Source organism: Cricetulus griseus, unplaced genomic scaffold (genome assembly GCF_003668045.3).
Source record: "Cricetulus griseus strain 17A/GY unplaced genomic scaffold, alternate assembly CriGri-PICRH-1.0 unplaced_scaffold_1, whole genome shotgun sequence".
Lineage (NCBI taxonomy): Eukaryota > Metazoa > Chordata > Mammalia > Rodentia > Cricetidae > Cricetulus > Cricetulus griseus.
Window position 1 is genome coordinate 8,507,514 of NW_023276808.1, and position 24,280 is coordinate 8,531,793.

A 24,280-nucleotide genomic window follows, 5' to 3' on the forward strand; every position below is an offset into this window, starting at 1 on the left:
AAAAAGGATTTTTTCTTGTGTGGGAGGCATGGCCAGGAACCACAATACTTTGTCTTTAAGCACACTCTACCCTATGGGAGGCGCTCTTGTCACTCAAGCCTCACTATCCAACCAGGCCCTCCAGGAGACCTGCCAGTCAGAAGAGGTTCAGGGCTCTTCCGGTCACCAGGCTTGACTTTGAAGAGAAGACAGCGGTTATGTTTGCTGTGGTGAAGTTACTGCTACAGGGAGCTGAGCTGAGAGCTTCAGTGATCTGGAAAACCACAAAATGGTGAGCTAGGGGATGCTGTCTGCAGATGGGGAGGATCAGATGCTGAGGTGTGGCAGACAGTGTGTTGAGTCCTCCCTGTATCTGTGGGGAGAGTGAGGCCAGATTCCCTGTCTTGGGAAATCCCATTTGGCCCAAGTAAATTGTTTGACCTAGAGGGGAGGTCTCTCACTAATTTTGCTCTGCAGGCTTAATTTGATCAGAATATTATGAGCACGGAGATGGATATAGGAACAGGTTTCTAGTCAACTTGAAGATTCTTTTTTTTCTTTTTTCTTTTTGGATTTTTGGAGGTTTCTGTGTGTAGCTTTAGGGCCTATGCTGGCACTCACTCTGTTGACCAGCCTGGCCTTGAACTCACAGAGATCCATCTGTCTCTGCCTCCCAAGTGTTGGGATTAATTGTGTTTGCCACCAATGCCAGGCACAACTACAAAATTCTTGTAGAATATATGGAAAGCAGCTTGCCTGTCTTAGCAATGCCTAGTTTTTCCAGTATTTTCTTGACATTCAACACTCTGCATTTAACATTTACATGCAATCTCTATCCATTAATTTTGTTCAGGTTGTCCAGAGGTTAGGTAGCAGTGTTCTATTACTCCATAATGTAGGAGAGTAGAATTGTTGATATAAAGGATTTACCAATGCTTAGGAAATAGAATGTCTCCCCAAACAGAATTGAGCTGTGGGAGTTCTGCCTCAGAAACACCCAAAGGTAAGTACATTCTAACCAGCCTTGTTTGCATGCCAGGATACACATTTGTTCATCAGGATTGTCCAGACGTTTGGCTCCAAACCATTGCAAAGTATCTACCCCTGATTTACCACAAGCCACCAGGCCCTGCACCATATCAAATAACAGACATCTAACAAGCTGGACAAGGAGGCATTACAGGTTCGCAAAAAACTTAAATCCTGGTGTCTGAAAATTCTAGTTTTTTTTTTTCTTGAGAATATACACAGTTTTGTCAGGTGGGTAATGTGATACTAGGTAAGAATTATATGTAAATAAAACACAGTTGTGTTAAGAACTCACCTCATTAAGCAAGGCTTTCATTTAAGCCCTCAGCCTGGCTGGACTCAGTAACAGTTTGTAGTTTGGGCTTGAGAGCTTTCATTGGGGCCTGATGTTTTCACAATAAACAGAGCTCCTTTCTAAAATCTACAATATGTTTTAGAGAGCTGTTAATGGTCTGGGGCCAGGAATGATCTGGAAGTGTCTCTTCACATCCTGAGAACCAAACTCTTCCTAGCATATGGAGCTATTGTTTTCTGTCCTAAGGCCACTGTGTCTTAAGTCAGTAATGTTCTTGAGATACTTTGTTTCTGTTGTGTGGAATTGTTTAATTAGTCTCTACCTGAATTTCTCCAATTATATGATATTTTGATGACTTCATATGATTTTCCCATATACTTCCAACCTTTCACTCAATTTATGTGGCATACAGGATGCTATTCTTGTCAAGAAGCTTAGTTAGTCTGGGGCATATCATCTGCATTACCTCACAAACCTAGCATTTATCTTTGCTACCTTCTACTTGTGCTATCTTTCATATCCCCATGACCTTCACCTCAGGACACTGTCCCTATAGAATAACATGTTGTTTCAGGTCAATGCTGTACTTAAGAATTTACTTAAGGAATATCCTGGCTATGTGATTGTATTTTTACTTAACTACTAGTATCCACTTTAAGAACTGGAATCTTTCTGATTTATGGTGTTCATCTTTATAGGAAATGTATGAGAAACTTTTCTTCTGATCTCATACTAGTCTCTAGTCTCTGGAACACATGGTCATAAAATGTATTTCATGGTTTCAAAATAATTTTTGAAATTTTAAATGCATCATGCTCACCTTGCATTTTCCGCCTCCTTGCGTTTTCTATTCTTTGGTCTGTTTTTCTTTAACTCAGTTTCCCAGATACAACCGTTACTGTGTGGATGTTACCAGTGTTTGATCTCAGGGTTCCCAGTTCTGAGGCAATGGGTCTCTTGCACAGCACATTAAGTGTGTAATGCAATGTGCACACAAAGGTCCCTGTGCTTTGGATGAGGAACAGGCTGTACTATATGAGAGAGGAGGAGTTGCTACTAAAATACAAACTTTTTAGACTAGGGCTCTGTATACTCTGCTCTAAGGGCAGAGCTGGAAGGACTGTGATGTCTGAGTCATTTTATCTCTGATCACCCAGTAGGGAAGCTGCTAATATGAGCCCTACAAGGTTGTCCTTAGCCAATGTGGGTTTTCTTGGGGGGCAGGTGTTAGCAGTCAGGAGTACTAGTTTCAGGTAAATTGTGGGTTCTTGCCATGGTTTCTTCTGACTTTGCTGAAATGAGTTGTAAGAAAGACCACGAGCTATACTTTAGTGAGTGTATGGTGTTCGTAGGAGGTCTGGTGAGCTATCATTTCATTTCTTTACTTAGTTATTTATTGGCTGCTTGTTTTTCCACACTCAGTTTCACTGTTTAACAGTCATGTCCTAATGGGACTCTCCCTATAGAGCAATCTGGTCTTGAACTCACAGAGATCTTACTGCATTGGCCTCCCTTGTGCAGTTATTAAAGCATGTGCCACCACACCACCACCCATTAAGCTTTCAATTCTGTTGGCAGTTGAGCAGAACATGAGCCAGTGTGTAGTTCTGTTGGTACATATGTTGACTTTGGCAATGGCCTTTGTCCTACATGCCTCCCAGTATGGAATTAATAAGTGATATGAAACTCTGCATCCCAAGCATGAATGGGTAAAATTCTTGCAGTATCACTGTCCAGTGTTCACATGTGGTCAGTGCTTTAGTAGTATTAGAAAGACAGTTACGAAAAGTGAAGGTCTGCTCTCTGGAAATTCTGAATATTGTATTCCTTTTCAGGATTGTATTGAAGATATTGCAAATAGTTTAGGTACTTGTAGAAAAATGGTGATGTGTATCGTCTTTCATGTAGACATGATTATAATGCTTGTAACTTGTTGGTGCAACTAACCACAATGATGTGATTCAATGAAGTTTAGTTCCAGGGGAGAAAAGGAGTTTCTAATGTGGAGAATTTTCTCAAGTGTTCATGGTGCTGTGCAGGTAGATTGGGCAGATTCCATGTTATGTTCCATAGACCATGGAAATTGGGAGCATTTCTTCCATTTTTTAATTTAAATTAGAAACTAGCTTTTTTTACATGCCAATCACAATTTCCTCCCCCCTCTTCCCCTGCCCCCAGCTGATCCCCTATTCCATCCCCTTTCTGCTCCCCAAGGAATGTGAGCTTGAATGTGAGCCTCCATGAGTGATTTTCTAAATCTGCCATATCACTTAGAGCATGGGCTAGAACCAGCCCAGAATTTCTAAGATGAGAGAGTGTTGCTTTATGTGGAATGGACTTCCAAAATCCATTCGTATACTAGGGATAAATTCTAATCCACTACAACAGGCCCCATAGATTGCTCAGGCCTCCTAAGTTACTCCCATGTTCAGGGAGCCTGGATCAGTCCTATGCTGATTTCCCAGCTATCTGTCTCTGGTCCATGAACTCACGCTTGTTCAGGTCAGCTGTTTTTGTGGACTCCTCCAGTCTTGTTAGACCGCTTTTGTCATCACTCCCCTGTATCTGAAACTAGGTTCCAGGAGTGTGGCTCAGTGTTTAGCTCTAGGTGTCTGCTTCTGCTTCCATCAGCTACTGGATGAAGGCTTTAGGATGGCAAATATTGTAGTCATCGATCACATTATCAGAGAACGACATTTAAGGTAAACTCTTGTCTGTTGCTTACATTGTTAGTTGGTGTCGTCTTTGAGATCACTGGACATTTCCCTAGTGCCAGTTTTCTCTTTACACCTATAATTGCTGTGTCTGTTATGGTTTCTCTTTTCTTCCTCTCCTCTATTCTTCGCCCTGACACCTTCTTTCTGCTTCCTCAATTACTCCTCTCCCCTCCTCTTCTTCCCTTCTCATTCTCCTAACTCCTTCTCTCCTCCCTCCATTCTCCCATTTAGCTCAAGAGTCCTTGTTCCTTTCCCTTTCTCTGGGGCACCATGTATATCTCTCTTAGAATTCTCCCTGTTTTTGCAATTCTCTGGCAGTGTGGATTGTAAGTTGGTAATCCTTTGTTCCATGTCTAAAATCCATACACAAGTGAATACATACCTTGTTTTCTTATTTTAAACTGGGTTGCCTCATTCAGAATTCTTTCTTCTACTTCCATCCATTTCCCTGTTAATTTTAAGATTCCAATATTTTTTCTGTTGCGTAATACTCCATTGGGTAAATGTATCATATTTAGTTTATCCATTATTCAGTTTTGGGTCATCTACGTTGCTTCCACTTTCTGGTTATTACAAATAATCTTGGTATGTACGTAGTAGAACAGATCTCCTTTTTGTATGAATGTGTTTCTTTTGGCTATATGACTACATGTAGAAATGCTTGTTCTTGTGGGACTCTGATTTCCATTTTCCTGAGGAACCACTGTACTTATTTCCAAAGTGGCTGTGGTACTTTGCAGTTCCAGCAACACTGGAGGAGTGTTCTTGTTTTTCCACATCATCTGCATCAGAAAGTGTCATTCATGTTTTTGATTTTAGCAATTCTGACAAGAGCAATATGGTATCTCAGCATTTTTGATTTGTATTTTTCTACTGTGTAAGGCTATTGAGCACTTTCTTAATTTTTTTCTGCCTTTTTAGATTTCTCTATTGAGTATTCCTTATTTAATTCTGTACCGGATTTTTTAATTGGATTTTTTTGACATTTTGGTGACGAACTTCTTGAATTATTTCTATATTTTGGAAATCAGCCCTCTGGCAAACATGCAGTCAGTAAATATTATTTCCCATTCTGTGTGGTGCCAGTTTGTCTTGGTGACTCTGTCTTTTGCCTTAAGGAAGCTTCCAGGTTCAGGAGGTCATATTAATTATTTGTCAATCTCAGTGTCTGTGCTACTGGTGTTATGTTCAGGAAGCAGTCTAATACTGTACAAATTTTTCAAGGCTACCTCCCACTTCCCTTTCTAATAAGTTCAGTATGGCAGGGTTTATGTTGAGGTCTTTGATCCCTTTGTAGTTACATTGTGTCCATAGCAATAGACATGGAACTAGTCTTCTACACATCAGCATCCAGTTATGCCAAAGTAATTTGATGAAGATGCTTTATTTTTTCCACTGTATAACTTACCTTCATTGTTGAAAATCATGTGTTCATAGGTATGTGTGTGAATATCATGGTTTTCAATTCAATTCCATTGGTGTAGCTGTCTTTTAAATTCGTTTTCTTTTTCTTTCTTTTTTTTTGGTTTTTCAAGACAGAGTTTTTCTGTTGCTTTGGAGGCTGTCCTGGAACTAGCTCTTCTAGAACTTATGGGCCTCAAACTTACAGAAATCCACCTTCCCCTGTCTCCTGAGTGCTGGGATCAAACACGTGCACCACCACCACCCAGCAATACTTCATGTATTTCATTAATTTTTCCAAGATAGGGTTTCTGTGTGCATCTTTGGAGCATAATCTGGCACCCCACCCTGTAGTCAAGACTGGCCTCAAACTCCAGGAGATCTGCCTGTTTCTGCCTCCTAAATTCTGGGATTAAAGTAGTTGGCCACCAACGGCTGGCTATAAATTATATTTTTATGTTATTTTTTGATTGAGAATCAGTGGCACTGTATTTACCTGAATCAAAGGGAATTACAAAGAGCTGCTGGTCCATAGCAAGAAACCACTTCTATTGTGGAGAAAACTTTAGAGCATGGTGCTTATGGTTTTGGAAGAAATATCAGTAGCTTGATGACAGAACAAAAGTTCAATGGTCTCATTGAGGCAATTTTGTGAAAGTTGGAAAGTCTGTGTTTATTTAATTTTTATATGAACAGAATTACAGGTAGCCGGGTAACATTGGTCATGATCACCCTTTTCCTTTGTTTTCTTTGGTCTTTTGATTAAAGTTGAGTGTTTCTGCTGCCTTATTTCTTGGCTTTTTCTCACTAACCCTTTCATTCTTTCAAAAATATTTTACACATTTTTGATTGTTGTATCTTTGTGACCTGTACAGACCTCATATTATGTGAATCTGTGTACTGATTTTATGTAATCTATAATGCTAACCTTGTTGTATTCATTTCCTTAAAAATGTTGGAACTTCACCAATTTGTCCTAATAAATTTTCTTATGTTATCAGTTCCTGAATGTTTTATTTTTGGGGGAAATTACTGCGGATAGGGTATTTTTCTTCTTCTTTATCTTAGATGTTTGTATCTTCCCATTTCCTTGCATACTGTTTTTTTCCAGTTGTTGCTGTCTTAGTATTTGAGTCTTTGCTGCTTAAGTGATTTATGTGATTGATACATTGGCTTTGGATTTTAAGACCTACTCAAATATGATTGTCTCTGTCTCCTAATTACCCTCAGATATCAACATGACAACTCCTAGTGTCATCTGAATAAACATCAGTTGAGTGTGTTCTTATATCAGAATGTTTGATTTCTGCCTGAAAATGATTGTGTTGACTCATGGTTGATGTGGGAAGAAGACTTCCACTGATTTGACAATGTCTCTGAGCAAGTGGGCCTAGGCTGCATAAGAGACCTACCTGAATACAAGACAGTGACAAACCAAAAGAAAAAAAATCAATAAACAATGATTCCATATGTTTTTCCTTCAGTGTCTAACTTGTGTTTCTCTCCTGAGGTCCCAAAAATATAGACACTGGCCTTGGGGAAACAAAAAAAAAATATTTCATTACTGGGGTAGCTTTTACTTAGATAATTTCATTATAGCAACAGTGAAGGATGTTCGAATACAAATTGTTACTTCAAAAGTTATTATTTGCTCTAATGGATATGGGATTGTTGACTTTTGGAAGAAGTTGACAGTATCAAGACTTTAGATGGTAAAAGCCATAAATAGTCTACATAGTCCTTAATTGGCTATTGTTTTAGGACATGAAAGATGGGAATATAAGAATAATGGCAGACCCTGGTGGTAAGTGTCATAATTTTATTGGGTAAAAGTCTCTGCAGGGAACCATGCAGTTGGCCTGACCTACCTGCCTTGAGGGACATGAGCCATAGGGTATTCAGGTTAAAGTCCATGGCTCCTGTGACACAATGTACCTTCCACTTCCTGATTAACTCATGTACTCAATAAAGCAGTGATGCATTAAGACTAATCTGTATTTCTCTATATGATTTCTTAGTAATGAATGAAGTATGTAAGCTTTAAAACAAATGTTCTAAGAGATTAATCTTGTTTAATCTGTATTACTTGCAATTTTCATATTATCCTGGCAACTACAACTGTATTGATCCTGGAAATTGCCACTAACTTATGTTTCTGATGAAGATATATAACATCTGTTTCCTCTCAATAAAACAGTCATATCCTTGTCTTGCTGTGGCCCTCTAGGCCAAGCCTGGCTTCATTCATTTGTGACTGTATTGGGTTACCTTGGCCTGGTAAGTAAGTACAGGTTCTTATAAGATTTCATTAATAATTTAGCTAGAGTTCATCTGTGTGATATTTTGGCCCTGAATCTCTACAGGTCACAAGACAATGAGTAAGGCTGAGTTTAAGAATAATGGGTTGATGTCTTAGACCAAATATTGTTTCTGTTGATGGTTATTATTGTTGACTCCTTCAGGTCTACAGTGAAAAGTACACAAGGAGGAAGTCATGAAAGTCTCTATTTTGTTAAGAAAAAGAGCATTAGTAGTTTCTTATGGCAATCCATTTGTGGGAAACAGACAATAATTTTCAAGGTTTTTAACAACATTAAAGAAAGGGCCCTGCTCTTCATTTAAAGCCTAGGAAGGTAGCCCAAGTTTATGACTCTATCCATCAATGTCCTTACCTAACTGAAGGAGTAGGCAAGGTAATTCCTTGTCTCAGGAGCAACAGTATTCAAAAACTGGCACATGTGATCCAAGCTCTGTACTGTCCTCAAAATCGAGGCAGAGTCACGTACTTTTTACTGACTATGCAAACAATAAAATTGCAAAATGTAAACATGATGGATTCTTTTTCCGTGGTCAGTTCTTCACTATAGTACACATCTATATTTTGAACAGTCAGAACCGAAGAGTCTGTGAGAGTTCATTGCATTAAGCAGTGGAGATGAAGCTGAGTTTCATTTGAGACCATAGGATGTTGAGATATCCATGCTATGAGACATATGTCATGGACACTTTCAGTCTCCGACATGAGCTTTTTCTGATTCATTTTGATTTAGCCTGATTTGGATTGCTGCATTGTCAGAGAGGCTCTTTGGTATGTACAAACTTTTCAGTTACATCCTGGTGTAACAGAGTCAGTTCCTATGGAACCAGGGAGATATCAGAGTCTGCAATTTGAGTCTGGGTTGAGTGCTATTGAAATGCATATTGTTGCAGATCTACAAAAAGGATTTTTTTTCTTCTGTGGGAGGCATGACCAGGAACCACAATACTGTGACTTAAGCACACTCTAACTCTATGGGAGGTGCTCTTGTCACTCAAGCCTCACTCAAGCCAATCAGGCCCTCCATGAGACCTGCCATAGAGAAGAGGTGCCGGGCTATTCCGTTCACCAGGCTTCAGTGTTGACTTTGAAAAGGAGATAGTGGTTTTGTTTGTTGTGGTGCAGTTGCTGCTGCAGGGAGCTGAGCTGAGAGCTTCATTGATCTGGGAAAACTCAAAATGGTGAGCTAGGGGGTGCTGTCTGCAAATTGGGAGTAACAAATGGTGAGGTGTGGAAGACAGTGTGGTGAGTTCTCCCTCTATCTGTGGGGAGAGTACAGCCACATTTCCAGCTTTGAGAAATCCCATTATTCCATGTAAATTCTGTGACCGACGGAGAGGTCTCTCACTAAATTTGTTCTATGGGCTTAATTTGATCAGAGTATTAGGAGCAGGGAAAACTGAAGATCTGGTTTCAAGAACTTCTGAATTTTGCCTTCCATTTTCAGGTTTGTATTATAAATATTGCAAATAGTTTAGGAACTTGTAGAAAAATGGTGATGTGGATCGGCTTTCATTAATACATGATTAGAATATTGTAACTTGTTGATGCAACTGACAACAATGATGTGATTCAGTGAAGGTTAGTTCCAGAGGAGAAAAGGATTCTATGAGATGTGCCATAATCCTTGAAATCAGATTTAAAATTTAATACAAGTCTCTAGTCTCTGGAGCTCATGGCCATAAGGCCTGTTTCAACTTCTTTTCAAAATAATTTTTGAAATTATAAATGCATCATACTCACATTGTCTTTTCTACCTACAAGCCCAAACAATACCACATTGTTTTCTAATCTGTGGTCTGTTTTTCTTCAACTCAGTTTCACAGTAATTAGTGTGTGAATATGAGCGGGAAGGACTGTTATGTCAGAGTCATAGGGTGGCCCTAGCCAATGTGGGTTTTTTTTTAGGGGGAGGTTAGCAGTCAGGGATATTAGTGTCAGGTAACTTTTGGTTTCTTGCCATGGTTTCTTCTGCCTTTGCTGAAATGACTTGTAAGAAAGATCACAAGCTATACCAGGGTGAGTATATGCTATTCAGCGCAGGTCTGTTTAGCTATCATTTCATTTAGTTAGTTAGTTACTGACTGCTTATTTTTCATGTCAGGGTTTCCCAATGTAACACTCATGGCTATACTGGGATTCACCTTGTAAACCAGTCTGGTATTAACTCGCAGTGAACTTACTGCCTCTGCTTCCCCAGTGCTGATGTTAAAGACATGTGCCAACACCACCCAGTGAGTTTTAATTCTGTTGGGACCTGAATGGAACATAAGACAGATTTTAGTTCTGTTGATACATGTGGTGAACTGGGATGTGGCCTTTTTCCTCTATGCCTCTTATTATGAATTTACTGGGTAATGGGAGACTTTGTAGCTATGGATTGGGAGGATATATTTCTTGCTGTATCAATGCAATGTGTTCACATATATGCACTGCTTTTTTCAGTAGGAAGATAGATTAGAAAATTGAATGTCTGGTTTCTAGGAGTTCTAAATATTTTGCATTGCACTTTCAGGTTTGTATTATAAATACTGCAAAGAGTTTAGGAACTTGTAGAAAACTCGAGATATGGATCGTCTTTCACCAATTCATGATTAAAATGTTTCTAAGTTTGTGGTGCAAATAACCAAGAAGATGTGATTCAGTGAAGTTTAGTTCCAGGGCAGAAAAGGAGTTTCTGATGTGTTGAGATTTTTCAAGTGTGCTTGGTGCTGTGCAGATTGATTGGGTCGATTCCATGTGATATGACATAATCAATGAAATCAGATTTAAAATCATTTTCTTTCATTCTTTTTTTATTGGTTCAGGAAGCATTTCTTTATTTTTTAATGTAATCTAGAAACAAGCTTGTTATACATAGCAATCGCAGTTCTTTATCACTCCCTTCCTCCCCTGCCCCTAACTGTCCCCCTGTTTAATCCACTTTCTGCTCCTTAGGGTAGGTGAGGCTTCCATGAGTCATTTTTAAAGTCTTTCATATCATTTGGAGTATGGCCCAGACCCTCCCCTGTGTCTCTAAGCAAAGAGAGTATGGAATGGGCTCCCAAATCTAATTGTATAATAGGGATAAATTCTCATTTGCTACTACAGGCCCCATAGATTGCACAGGCACTCTAACTGACACACATGTTCAGGAGGCCTGGATAAGTCCTATGCTGGTTTTCCAGCTATCAGTCTGGGAATCCATGAGCTCCCCCTTGATCAGGTCAACTGTTTCTGTGAGTTTCTCCAGCCTGGTCTTTACCCAATTGCTCATCACTTCTCCCTATTTGAAAACAGATTCCAGGAGTTTGGCTCATTATTTAGCATTAAGTCTCCGCTTCTGCTTCCATCAGCTACTGGATGGCATATAAGGTAGTCAAGGATCTCATTATCATAGAAGGGCATATAAGGTGACCTCTTGACTATTGCTTAGATTGTTAGTTGGTGTCATCCTTGTAGATCTCTGGACATTTCGCTAGTGCCGGATTTCTCTTTAAACCTATAATGGCTTCCTCTATTTTGATTTCTCTTTGCTTGTTCTCCTCTATTCTTCCCCTGATTCAATCTTCCTACTCCATCAAGTCCTCCTCTCCCCTTCTCCCCTTCTCATTCTCCTAACTCCCTCTCCCCTGCTCCCATCCTCCCAATTAGCTCACGAGATCATGTCCCTTCCCCTTCTCTGGGAGGTCATCTATGTCTCTCTTAAGATTCTCCTTGTTTCCTAGTTTCCCTTGCACTGTGGATTGTAGGCTGGAAATCCTTTGTTCCATGCCAAAACCATATACATACCATGTTTGCTTTTTGTGAATGAGTTACCTTACTCAGGAAGGATTCTTCTACTTCTATCCATTTGCCTGTACATTGTATTATTCCATTGTTTTTTCTTTTTCACAGAGTAGTACTCCGTGGTGCAAATGTACCATTTTCTCTATCCATTATTCAGTTTAGGGTCATCTAGGTTGCTTCCAGATTGTAGCCATTACAAATAATGCTGCTATGAACTTTTTATTTCTAATTTTCGGTATTTTGGTGACTAGCTGTTTGAGTTCTTTGTATATTTTGCAAATCAGCCCTCTGTGAAATGTGAGGTTGATGAATATTTTCCCTTTCTGTGGGCTGCCATTTTGTCTTGTTGTCTATGTGCTTTGACTTACAGATGATTCTCAGTTTCAGGAGATGCCATTTATTAACTGTGCATCTCTGTGTTTGTGCTACTGGTGTTATGTTCAGGAAGCGGTCTACTGTATAAATTCTTTGAAGTACCTCCTACTTACTCTTCTCATAGTTTCACTGTGGGTGGATTTATGTTGAGGTCTTTGATCCATTTGGACTAAGGTTTTGTGCATGGTCATACATATGGATTGTATGTAGTCTTTTACATGCCAGCAAACAGTTATGCCAGCACTAATTGCTGAAGATGCTTTCCTTTTTACATTGTATAATTTTTGCTTCATTGTCCAAAATCATTTATTCTTCGGTACAAATCATGGTTTTCAGTTTGATTCCATTGGTTTACCTGTATTTTAAATTAATTTTCTAGGGTGTTTTATGATTGAGCATCACTAGGGTTGTATTTACATGAAATAGGAATTATAAGGAGCTTCTGATTGATATACAGAGATCACTTTCATTTCTGGAGAGAGCTCTAGAGCATAGTAATTCTGTTTTTGGAAGAAATAGCAGTAGCACTAGGGTCAAAACAACATATCAAGAGTCATTTTGAGGGAATTTTGTGAAAGTCGTGAAGTTTGCGTTTATTTAACTTCTTGGTCAAGATTACCGTTCTCCTTTCCTGTGTTTTCTTTGCTCTGTTGAATAAAAGTGGACTGTATTTTTCCTGCCTTATTTATTGGCGTTTTCTCACCAACTCTTTTATTCTTTCTAAATTATTTTACACATTTTTGATTGTTGTACCTTGTGATGAGTTTATACTTTATACTATGTGAATATGTGTACTTATTTTCTATGATTTATATTGGTAACCTAGTTATATACATTTACTTAAAAATGATGGATCTTCACAAATGTGTCTTCATAAAATTTCTCATTTAGCAGTTCCTGAAGTTTTTGTTTTTGTGTGAAGTTTCTGTGTGGAGAAGGTTTAGTTTTTTTTTTCAACTTTATCTTAGATTGTTGCCTCTTCCCATTTTCTGGCATACTGGCAAATCTGTGTTCTCCATTTCTTGCTGTCTTCATGTTTGAGTCTTTGCTGTGTAAGTGATGGATATGATTAATACATTGGCTTTGGATTTTGAGAACATTATCATATATTATTTTCTCTTTCTCCTAAATAGGCTCAGGTATCAACATGACAAAACCTGGGATCATCTGAGACAACTCCAATTGAGTGTGTTCTTAGATCAGAGTGTCTGATTTCTGCCTGAAATAGATTGTGCTGACTGGTGCTTTATGTGTGAAGAAGACTCTCACCTAGGTGGCAATGAATGTGAGCAAGTGGCCCTGGGCTGGTTAAGAAAGCTACCTGAGCACAAGATAGTGGCAAAGCAAAAGAGAAAATCAAGGCACAATAACTCCACATGTTTTCCCTTCACTGACTGACTTGAATTTCTATCCTAAATTCCCAAAATGATAGAAACTGGCCTAGGATTAACAACCAAATCTGTTCATTACTGGAGTAGCTTTTATTTAGATTATTTAATCACAGCAAAAGAGAAGAATGTTGGTAGGCTGAGTGTAATCAGAACCTTAAGCTCATGGGGATTGGCACTCCTTGGAGTTCTGGCTCTGTTGCTATTGGTATATTACTGAGTGTGTGTGTGTGTGTGTGTGTGTGTGTGTGTGTGTGTGTGTGTGTGACTGAGAATAGTCTTATTATCATATTCACTATGTAGTGCAAAATGGCTTGAATTCACCAAGATCTGCCTATCTCTTCTACCATAATCAGCTATATACATATCTGAAAATACTTTGGCAGCCAACACTGGAAGACATCAAAAATGACTTTAAGATATATTGTTGTGGGTTCTGTGGTGAGATTAAACTGGACCACATTGGTATATTTTGGAAAAGGATTTCATGATGAGTCAATTAAAATCAGAGTTAGAATTTTATGTTGAGACAGGATTTCTCTCCAAATTTTTGGCTGTCCTTGAAATCAGAATACAGATGAGTTTGGCCCTGAATTCACAATATTTTGTCTCTGCTGCACAGATATAGGATTATAGGGTTTGTGTGAAAACATCCTAGTATAATTTTATTATTTATGTATTCATTTTGATTAATATTTATGTGGTTTTTAGATGTGGAAGTTGTGCATGTGTGTCATGGTTTTGGTGTAAATATCAGAGAACACTTTGGGTGTTTGTCTTTTCCAGTTAGCATGTTTGAGAAAGGGTTTCTAGGTTTCCATGTGACATGAATAGACTTTTCAGGATTTCCTCTGTCAGTGTGGTGAGGCCTCCCTGAGTGGAGGAGTGTGGTCAGGTTCGCTGTCTTGTGAAGTCCAATACTGAAGTCCCATGCAGGCAATGTAAATTATCTGACCTAGGGGAATGTCTCTCATTAACTTTGCTCTGTGTGCTTAATCTGATCAGAGCATTAGGAACAGGGAGCTGGTGTAGGAGCATGTTTCTAGTCAACTTCAACATTCTTGATGAATATATGGAAAGAAGGTTGCCAAACTCAGAGAATCCTAAGTTTTCCAGTATCTTCTTGACATTTAACCCTTTGCGTTTAATGTTTACAGGTAATCTCCATTCAGAGTTAATTTTGTACAGCTTAAAATTCTAGGTTCTTTTCATGAGAAGACCATAGTTTTGGCAGGTGGCCAGTAAGACACCAGGTGGCAATAATTTGAAAATAAAACACAGTTGAGTTAAGAACTCACCTCATCCAGCAAGGCTTTCCTTTAAACCCTCAGGTAGGGAGAAATTAATAACAGCCTGGGCTCTAGGGCTTGGGAGCATTCATTGAGGTCTGATGTATTGACAATAAAACTAAGCTCCTTCTCTAAAATATGCAATATGTTTGAGAGAACTTGTAATAGTGTGGGTCTAGGAATATTTAGAAGTGTCTTGTCTTTCCTAAATCTACTGTGTCTTTAGTCAGTCATGTTCTCCTCCTGAATTCCTCCCATTATTTAATAGTTTTTGATGGTTTCATAATATTTTCCCATTTCCTTCTATCCTCCCACCCCATTTAAGTAGTAAACAAGATGCTATTATTCTTAAGAAGCTTAGTTAGTCTGGGACATATCTTCTGCAATTCCTCCCCAAACTAGCATTTATCTTTATCTACCATCTACTTGTCCAATCTTTGATATCCCCATGACCTTCACCTCAGGACCATGCAAATGAAGAATGACCTGTTATTTCAAGTCAATGGTCTACATCAGAAGTTACTTTAAGTATATCTTTGCTGTGTAATTCTATTTTACTTAACTGCTACTATCCCCTTGTAAGGACTGGTGTTTTTCTGGTTTATGGTGTTTATCTTTAGAGGAATGGAATGAGAAATTTTAACATGCTTTAATACAATTCCCTAATTCTCTGGAGCACTTGGCCATAAACCCTGTTTCAAGTTGTCAAAATAATTTTTGAGATTATAAATGCATCATGTTCACCTGGTCTTTTGTGCCTTCAAGCCCTATCATTACCCCATTGCTTTCTAATCTGTGGCCTGTTTTTCTTTAGCCCAGTTACTGTTGTTACCATGATAATATGACTTGTATTTGTTTTCAGGGTGTCCCAGCTCTGTGACAATGGGTATGCTGTACTGGACATTAAATGTGTAATGGACTGTGCACAGAAAGACCCTGTGGTTTGGTGAGGAACAGGGAATCTTATGAGAGAGGAAGAATGTCTCTTACAATACAATCTTTCTAGATTAGGCTTCTATCTACTGTGCTGAAAGTGCCAAGTTGGAAATTCTGTGCTATCTGAGACATTTCATCTCTGATCACCCAAGTATGGAAGCTGCTGAGTCCTAGATTGGTGACCATAGGCAATGTGGGGTTCTGGGGAGAGTTAGATGTCAAGATAAGTATTGGCAGGTGTTTTGTGGGTTTTTTCCATGGTTCTCTTCTGGCTATGTTGTAAGAAAGACAACAAGTTATGCAAGAGTGAGTGTATGCTGTTCAGAGCAGCTCTCTTGACCTATCATTTAATTTATTTATGTAGATAGTTATTGTTTAATCTGTTTGTTTAGTTTTCAAGACAGGTTTACTGTGTCCTGGGACTCAGTCTGGTCTTGAACTCTCAGAAATCTTACTAACTCTTCCTAACAAGTGCTGGGATAAAAGGCATGTGCTGCCACCACCCAGTGAGCTTTCAATTCTGTCAGATTCAGATGGACCATAAGCAAGCCTACATTTTTGCTGGTCCATGTGCTGACCTGGGCAGTGGCATTTGCCCTCTATGCCTTCCATTATAGATTTACTGGGTAATGTGAGACACTGCAGCCCTGGAATGTGGGGATATAGTTTTTGCTGTATCACTAAACTTGGTTCACTCATAGACACTGCTTTTAGTAGCAGTGTGAAGACAGATTAGAAAACTGGAGGTCTGGTTTCTAGAAGAAATGAATATTGCATTCTATATTCAGGTTTGTATTTTAAGTATTGCAAATAGTTTAACAACTTGAAGAAAAATGGTGATGTCATCCTCTTTAACCAATACATGATTAGTATGCTTGTGTCTTGTTGCTATAACTAACCACAATGTTATGATTCATTGAATTTTCATTCCAAGGAGAAAAAGAGTATTGCATCTGCAGAAATTTCTCAATTTCCAAATGGTTTTCGGCAGGTAGATAGGGTAGAATCCATGTTTTGTACCATAGTCTATGTGGCAGGCAGCAGATTTCCAATCATTTTTCTATGCTCTTTTGTGATTGAGCATCAGTGGGGCTGTATTTACTTGAAACAACAAGGAAATTCAAGGAGCTGGTGATCCATTGCAAGAGATCACCTCCATTTCTGGAGAGAGCTCTTGAGCATTTTTGCTTCTTTTTATTGAAGAAATACCAGTAACTTGAGCATCAGAAACAACAGTACCAAGGTCACTTTGATATAATTTTCTGAAAATTGTGGTGTTTGTATTTATTTCATTTCTATAAACATACATATTGAGTAATAAGGAGCTCAGTAACATCAGTTAATATCATGCTTTTTGTTTCCTAATTTAGACAATTCATAAAATTTAATCACAACAAAAGAGAAGAATGTTGGTAGTCTGAATGAAATTGGACCCTTATACTCATAGGGAATGGCACTCTTAGGAGGTGTGGCTCTGTTGCTGTAGGTATATTTGTGAGTGTGTGTGTGTGTGTGTGTGTGTGTGTGTGTGTGTGTGTCACTGAGAAATGCCTACCATATTCACAATGTAGTCTAAATTGGCTTGAATTCACAGAGATCTGCCTATGTCTGCTACACACACAACTATTTTCATATCTGAAAAAACTTTGGCAGCCACCACTGGCAGACATCAAAGATGACTTTACAATATACTGTCCTTTACCTTGGTCCTCTGGTGAGATTAAGCTGGACCACTTTAGTGTATTTTGGAAAAGGATTTCAGGATGATTCAATGATAATCAGAGTTGGAATTTTATGTTGAGACAGGGTTTCTCTACATAGTTTATGCTGTCCTTGAACTCAGAATGGTGACGAATTTACGGAAATTTGCTTGTCTCTGCTGCCCAGCTATTGGGATATAGGGGGTATGCCAAAATATCCTATAGTAATTCTGTTATTTATTTACTTATGTCTGTTTGTATTTATGTCATTCTTCATGTGTGGAAGTTGTGCATATGTGTCATGGTTTGGGTGGAAATATCAGAGAATACTTTGGGGCATTTTTCTTTTACAGTTAGCATGCTTGAGACAGGGTCTCTAGGTTGCCATGCCACATAAATAGACTTGGCAATATTTTTGTCTCCATTTTATCTGTCATCAAAAGCATTGGATTATAGGCATGTACTGTAGCAGCTATCTTGAGAATGCAAAAGTGAAGACATAGTTGTTTTTTTGTTTGTTTTAATTCATTTTATTTACTTACTGTTTTGTTTTTTCGAGACAGGGTTTCTCTGTCTCTTTGCAGGTTGTCCTGGAACTAGCTCTTGTAGATAAGGATGGTCTCAAACTTACAGAAATGCACTGGATGTGGTCCTTTGTGAGTCAGACACCAGCCTGGTCTCTAAGTGCTAGTTCCAAGACAGCCTCCAAAGCCACTGCCTTGAAAAAACTTTAAAAAGAGAAAATATTACAACTCTCTAAAGTGATATCACAGGCTTGAAACAGACAGCAGCCAGGGATAGTTAAGATGAATACTTTCTGGTCTTCAATGGATGCAGCTGGTGCCATCTGCCTGGCCGGCCTGCTCACAGAAAACACAGCTTTGTTCTGAGGTTGATAGAAATTATCAAAATCTTTCATAAAGGGGAAGAGTACACAGTGCTATTAGGTTAATTCTCCTTCAAGTTTTTGGAGTCTCAATCATTTTTTCTATATGAATTTTGCTGGTGGCACACTTGTCTTTTAGATCAAACATCAAGATTGGTAATCTCCTTTTCACAGTGTCATTTACTTAATTTTCAACTAAGACCTTGTAGTACAATATAAAAATGCCAGAGATATTCCTTTCTATCAGTTTTATAATGTATATAAGTTCCTGCATGACTTTGAATTTAGAGTGTCCCTAAATGTTTCTGCTTTTATATTGTGATCATGTTCAGAATTGGAATTGTTCACTGCCAGTGTTAAGAAGTCAGAGAATATTATATGAACATGCAAGTAATCACTGGCAAAGAAAACCTGTCGTGAAATCCCTTCCCCTACCAAAAAAACCCCAAAAATATATGAAAATGTGCCGACTTCCTAAGTAAAATCACCATCCTTCCTTTGATTGGAAAAACTTTGTTTTAGAATGACTCCCATGCTGTCCCTGCCTCCTTCAGGCAAGTCAATTTTGTCATTTTTTTTCTGTCTTTGTGGCTGAGATGGCTATTCTGGAATTACCTAATTTCCAAAGAATTGGGAATACCTGACAGGGATTTTACTTAATTGATATTTTTTTTTAATGGGAATCCCTTCATTAATCTGGATCATTTGTGGTGATAAGATCCAGCTTTAGTTGCTTAGTAGCAGTACACAATTTTGACACCAGCATTCAGAAGGAAGAGGCAGTGTGACTTTCTGAGTTTCTCACCAGCCTGAACTATAGAATTATTTCCAGGGCAACACACATAAATCATTTCTTGAAAACACACACACACAGAAACAACAACAATACAAATAAATAATCAAACATAGAATGTGATCCACTTATAACTTGGATCTCACTTTCTGCTAGGAGCCAATATATGTAAAAATATTGAAAAAAGATGCAGTCTTTTTTGCCAGCTTCCTCTAGCTCTCATTACCAAATTCATTCAGGTACTAGCAGTATAGCCTACTTCTTGGGAATTTTTGTATATAAGGAGACAAACTGACATCACCTTTCTCATGGACTGAACAGTTACTGAATTCTTCACATGAATTAGCCTAAAGGCTTAGAAACAATCTACTCGATTCTTCAAATTTCCATTGTTAGGAAGCAGTGGTTGGGCTAAAGATACCACAGCTTGTCAGACATTCTAATACTTCTACTTTATAGATAAATGGAGAGATGCACTCTACCATCCCACTGCTAAAGAGAAACTTAAATGAAGCAGCTGCATCTTTTTCACCTGCTCATGCTGGAAGATGTGCTGAATAACAATAGACCTCATTAAAACTTTCTTCATAGCTCATTAATCTCTAAGTATTCAAATTTCCATGAATATTGCTCTTGCTATTATTATTCATTTGTTTAGAGTTTGCTCTGAATTTCAGGAATAAACTGAAAGCAATGGAGCCTTCTTCCTCACTTGTGAATGGGGGAAGACCAATTTTTTGTTTGAGATCTTTTCTTTCTTTACTTTGCTGGTTGTATGAAATCCCTGTGACTACCTGGAAGACAGTATCTTCAGTTCATCTGACCTCAGTTTGCTTTTGGGGTCTCCATTTCCCATCTCCTTTCTGGGGTACTGAAAGGACATTCTGGAGGGCCATATCCATTAAACGTGAGCATTTTCCTTTTTTTGTTGTTTAACCAAATTTGTTTCTTGCAACTTTGCTCTGTTTGGATTGTGTGTCTGTTGTTTATATATGTGAACAGTTTTTTTTAAATGATGGATTCTTTCCTAGGTTAATGTACGGAATAGAAAAGTGTTAAATGTAAAATGCCAGGAAACATACATTCAGAGCTAGATAAGTTTGTTCACGAAGCCTAAATTGTCTAATCCATTAAACACAATCTCCTAAAAAAAAGGAATCAACTAACTGATACACAGGGTTTCCTCATCAAATAAAATAGACAGATGGACTAACCTAGCAGCTAGCTGAAGTACAAAGAAGAAATCCCAATTAGAAGACCCAAATTCATGATAAAATACATGCATTTGAATGTTGTCCTTCCAGTTGGAATTTGGCCCAAGATACTAAATTCTTTCCAAAATTAGGAAGCACAAATGAAGATTGGCAGGAGTCTCCCTTTATGATCATGCTCTCAAATTGCTTAGCACTTTTACCTTTTCGAATGCACTTGAGACAGTAGGTGTGGCTGCAGTTCAACACGATCCCAAAGCTGTGCACTCTGGGTTTGGCTTTCTCATATACCGCCTCCATGCAGATCCTACATACCATGTCCTTGCTGCACTGTAGAGCAAAAGAGAGACCCATGTCTTTCTCATGGGCCTCAATGCAAGAATTTATGTGTTGTGACATTGTTTCAGCATCTACTGGGTTCAGCACTTGCAGGCCACACATGTACCAGGAGTCTTAGTTGAGATACACACAGTTATCCCCATAGTGACACTCACCGAATGAAACATAGTGACAAATCTGCTTCTTTGACTACAACACTGCTGGCTCCTTCTCCGACTCTTCCTTGGTCACTGAGCCGTGCGGTGATACTTCAGCAGTGGCTTGCTAGTTCACATCTGCAGCAGTCTCCATAAATACAGACTCTCTTTGAAAACCCTTGCACACTACACCATATCACTGTCAGGAAGGTCATGGGAGTATGGACAGTTATCTCCTTTCTTACAAACCTCATGCACAAAATATCTGCAGGTAAACTCTGGTCCAGCCGCCTCCACCACTGCCTTCTAGATCGCTGCCCCTTCTGCCCTGTCCTGGAGCCAGGGAGCAACTGTGTTGATCAGTGTGAGGAAGGCTGCTGCCAATACTGCAGCTCCCGCTCCTGATGTGGCTGTTTTGCTGGGAGATGCAGCCTCTGCCATTGATGTTTATCCCACACAGCAATGGCCCCGGAACTTCAGGGAATACAGAGATCTGATCCTGCTGAGACTGAGAAGACAGTGGAGGGAGGGAAGGAGAAAGGTTGGAAGGGGATGGGAGGGGGTAATGGAGGCTTCAGTACCCCAGTGGTCTGCTCTGTCCCTGCTCCAAGTCTCCCAAGTGAGCTTTCTCTAATTCGTTTTGATTTGTTCTGATTTGGATTGCTGCATCATCAGAGACACTTATTGGTGTGTATGACCTTTTTAATTATATCCACGAGGACAAGGGGAAGGTCCTATGGGCAACAGGAAGACAGCACTGTTGGTAATCTGAGCCAGAAGCCAGTGCTATTGAAATGCAAATTTTTGCAGATGCAGTAAAGATTATTTTCTTGTGTGGAAGGCATGGCCAGGAACCACAATACTGTGTCTTCAAGCACACTCTAAACCTATGGCAGGTGCTCTTGTCACTCAAGCCTCACTATCCAATCAGGCCCTCAAGGAGACATGCCAATCAGAAGAGATACAGGGCTCTTCCGGTCATCGGGCTTCACTTTGAAGAGGAGACAGTGCTTTTGTTTGCTGTCATGCAGTTGCTGCTGCAGGGAGCTGAGTTTAGAGCTTCAGTGATCTGGGAAACCACAAAATGGTGAGTTAGGGGATGCTGTCTGCAGACGGGAACGAGCAGATGGTGAGGTGTGGCAGACAATGTGGTGGGTCCTCCCTGTTTCTGGGGGGAGAATTCAGCCTGATTCCCTGTCCTGTGAAGTCCCATGTGGCCATGTAAACTCTTTGCCTAGGGGGAGGTCTCTCAGTAATTTTACTCTGTGGGCTTAATCTGATCAGATCTTTGGGAGGAGGGAGCTGGGTTAGGAAGATGTTTCTAGTGAACACTGTTTTTTTTTGAGACAGGGTTTATCTGTGTAGCATTGGAGCCTACCCTGGCACTCTCTCTGTAAACCAGGTTGGCCTTGAACTCACAGAGATCTGCCTGTCTCTACTTCCCATAGTATGTCTCTCTAAATAGGACTGAGCTGAGAGAGGACAGGCTCTGACACCCCCAAAATAAGAATAGGCTTACTGGCCTTATTTGGATGCCAAGAAACTCATTTGTTCACTAGGATTGTCCATATATTTGGCTTGAAACCTTACAAAGAAGCCACCTCTGATTTACAAGCAACTAGGCCCATTCCAATATCTAAGAACAGGTGTCTGATAAAGGATCAGCTCAAGGAGGCAAAACAGGGTCACAACAAACCATAAACCCTGGTGTCATAAAATTCTAGGGTTTTTTTTTAGGAAAATCATAGTTTTGTCAGGTGTGCAATATTAGACCAAGTAACAGTTATTGGAAAATGAAGCACAGTTGTATTAAGAACTCTTTGCATCACACATGGCTTTCATTTAAGCCTGAAGGCTGGTAATAGTCCGGGGACAGGAGTTTGTGGAAGTTTTGCTTCAAATCCTGAGAACCAAACTCTTCCCAGCTTATGTAGCTTCTGTTTTCTGTTCTAAGGGCACTGTGTCTGAATTCAGTAATGTTCTTGAGATGCTCTGTTTCCCATGTGTGGCATTGATTGACTAGTCTCCTCCTGAATTTCTCCAAGTATAGGATAGTTTTTAATGAATTCATATGATTCTCTGATTTCCTTTCATACTCCCACCCCATTGATGTAGTGTACAAGATGCTATTCTTCTCCAGAAGCTTAGCTGGTCTTGGAAATATCCTCTGAAATACCTCCCAACCTAGAATTTATCTTTTCTACTTTCTACTTGTCGTATCTTCCTTGTGCCCTATGACCTTCACCTCAGGATCCTGTTCCTGAAGACCTGTTGTTTCAGGACTGTGGTGTACTTAAGAAATTATTTAAGGAATATCCTGGCTCTCTGTATTTTACTTATCTGCTAATATCCACTTCTAAGAACTGGTATTTCTCTGGTTTATTGTACTTATCTTTAGAGAAAAGGTGAGGAATCTTTATTGTGCTCTAATAAAAAACTTTAGTCTCTGCACCACATTGAGATACAGCCTCTTTCAACTTTTCAAAATGATTTTTTGAGATTATATAGGCATCATAGTCACCTTGTCTTTTCAGTCTTCCAGTCCTATCAATAACCCATTGTTTTCTCATCTGTGTCCTGTTTTTCTTCCACCCAGTTACACAGTAACCAGAGTTACTTTGTGAATGTGACCTGTGATTGCTTGAAGGGTTTCCCAACTCTGAGGCAGGGGATTTGGTGTGCAGGACTTTGAGTGTGTAATGGAATATGCACACAATTGACTCTCTGCTTTGGATGAGGAACAGGTTGTGCTATATGAGAGAGGAGGAGTTTCTACTAAATTACTAACTTTTTAGACTAGGGCTCTGTCTACTCTGCTGTAAGGGCAGAGCTGGAAGTATTGAGATGTCTCAATCATTTGATCTCTGATCCCCAAGTAGCAAAGCTGCTAATATGCGTCCTACCAGGGTGGCCCTAGGCAATATGTTTTTTTTAGGGGGCAGGTATTAGCAGTCAGGAGTACCAGTGTCAGGTAATTCATGGGTTATTGTCATGGTTTCTTCTGCCTTTGCTGAAGTGAGTTGTAAGAAGGATCACAAGCTTTACCATGGTGGGTAAATGGTGGTCAGAGCAGGTCTGTTGAGCTGTTCTTTCATTTATTCATATATTTAATTATTGTTTGTTTTTCAAGACAAGGTTTCCTTGTGTAACCATTGTGGCTGTCCTGGGACTCACCTTGTACACCATTCTGGTATGAACTCAGAGAGATCTTACTGCATCTGCCTTGCAGGTGCTGTTATTAAAGGCATGTGGCACCACCCTACCACCCAGTAAGATTTCAATTATGTTTGAAGTTGAACAGAACACAATCTTGTGTGTAATTCTGTTGGTGCATATGTTGAAAAGGGCAATGGCCTCTGTCCTCCATACCCCCCACTATCAATTTACTGGGTAATGTGAGACTCTGCAACCCTGGCATGGGGAATATAATACTTGCAGAATCATTGTCCAGTGTTGACATATGGACAGTGCTTCTGGTTGCAATGGGAAGACAGATTAGAAAACTGAAGATCTGGTTTCTAGAAGTTCTGAATATTGCATTACTTCTTCTGGGTTGTATTAAAAATATTGCAAATAGTTTAGAAACTTTTGGAACAATGTTGATGTGGATTGTCTTTCATGTATACATGAATAGAATGCTTGTAACTTGTTGGTGCAAATAAACACAATGATGTGATTCAGTGAAGTTTAGTTCCATGGGGAGAAAAGGAGTTTCTGGTG

The 24,280-nt window shown here is 39.3% G+C and overlaps 1 pseudogene; it reads right to left on the minus strand.

The window, feature by feature from the left end:
• Positions 1 to 12,721: 12,721 nt before the first annotated feature.
• LOC113838924 lies at positions 12,722 to 23,746 on the minus strand (annotated as a pseudogene).
• Positions 23,747 to 24,280: the final 534 nt, after the last annotated feature.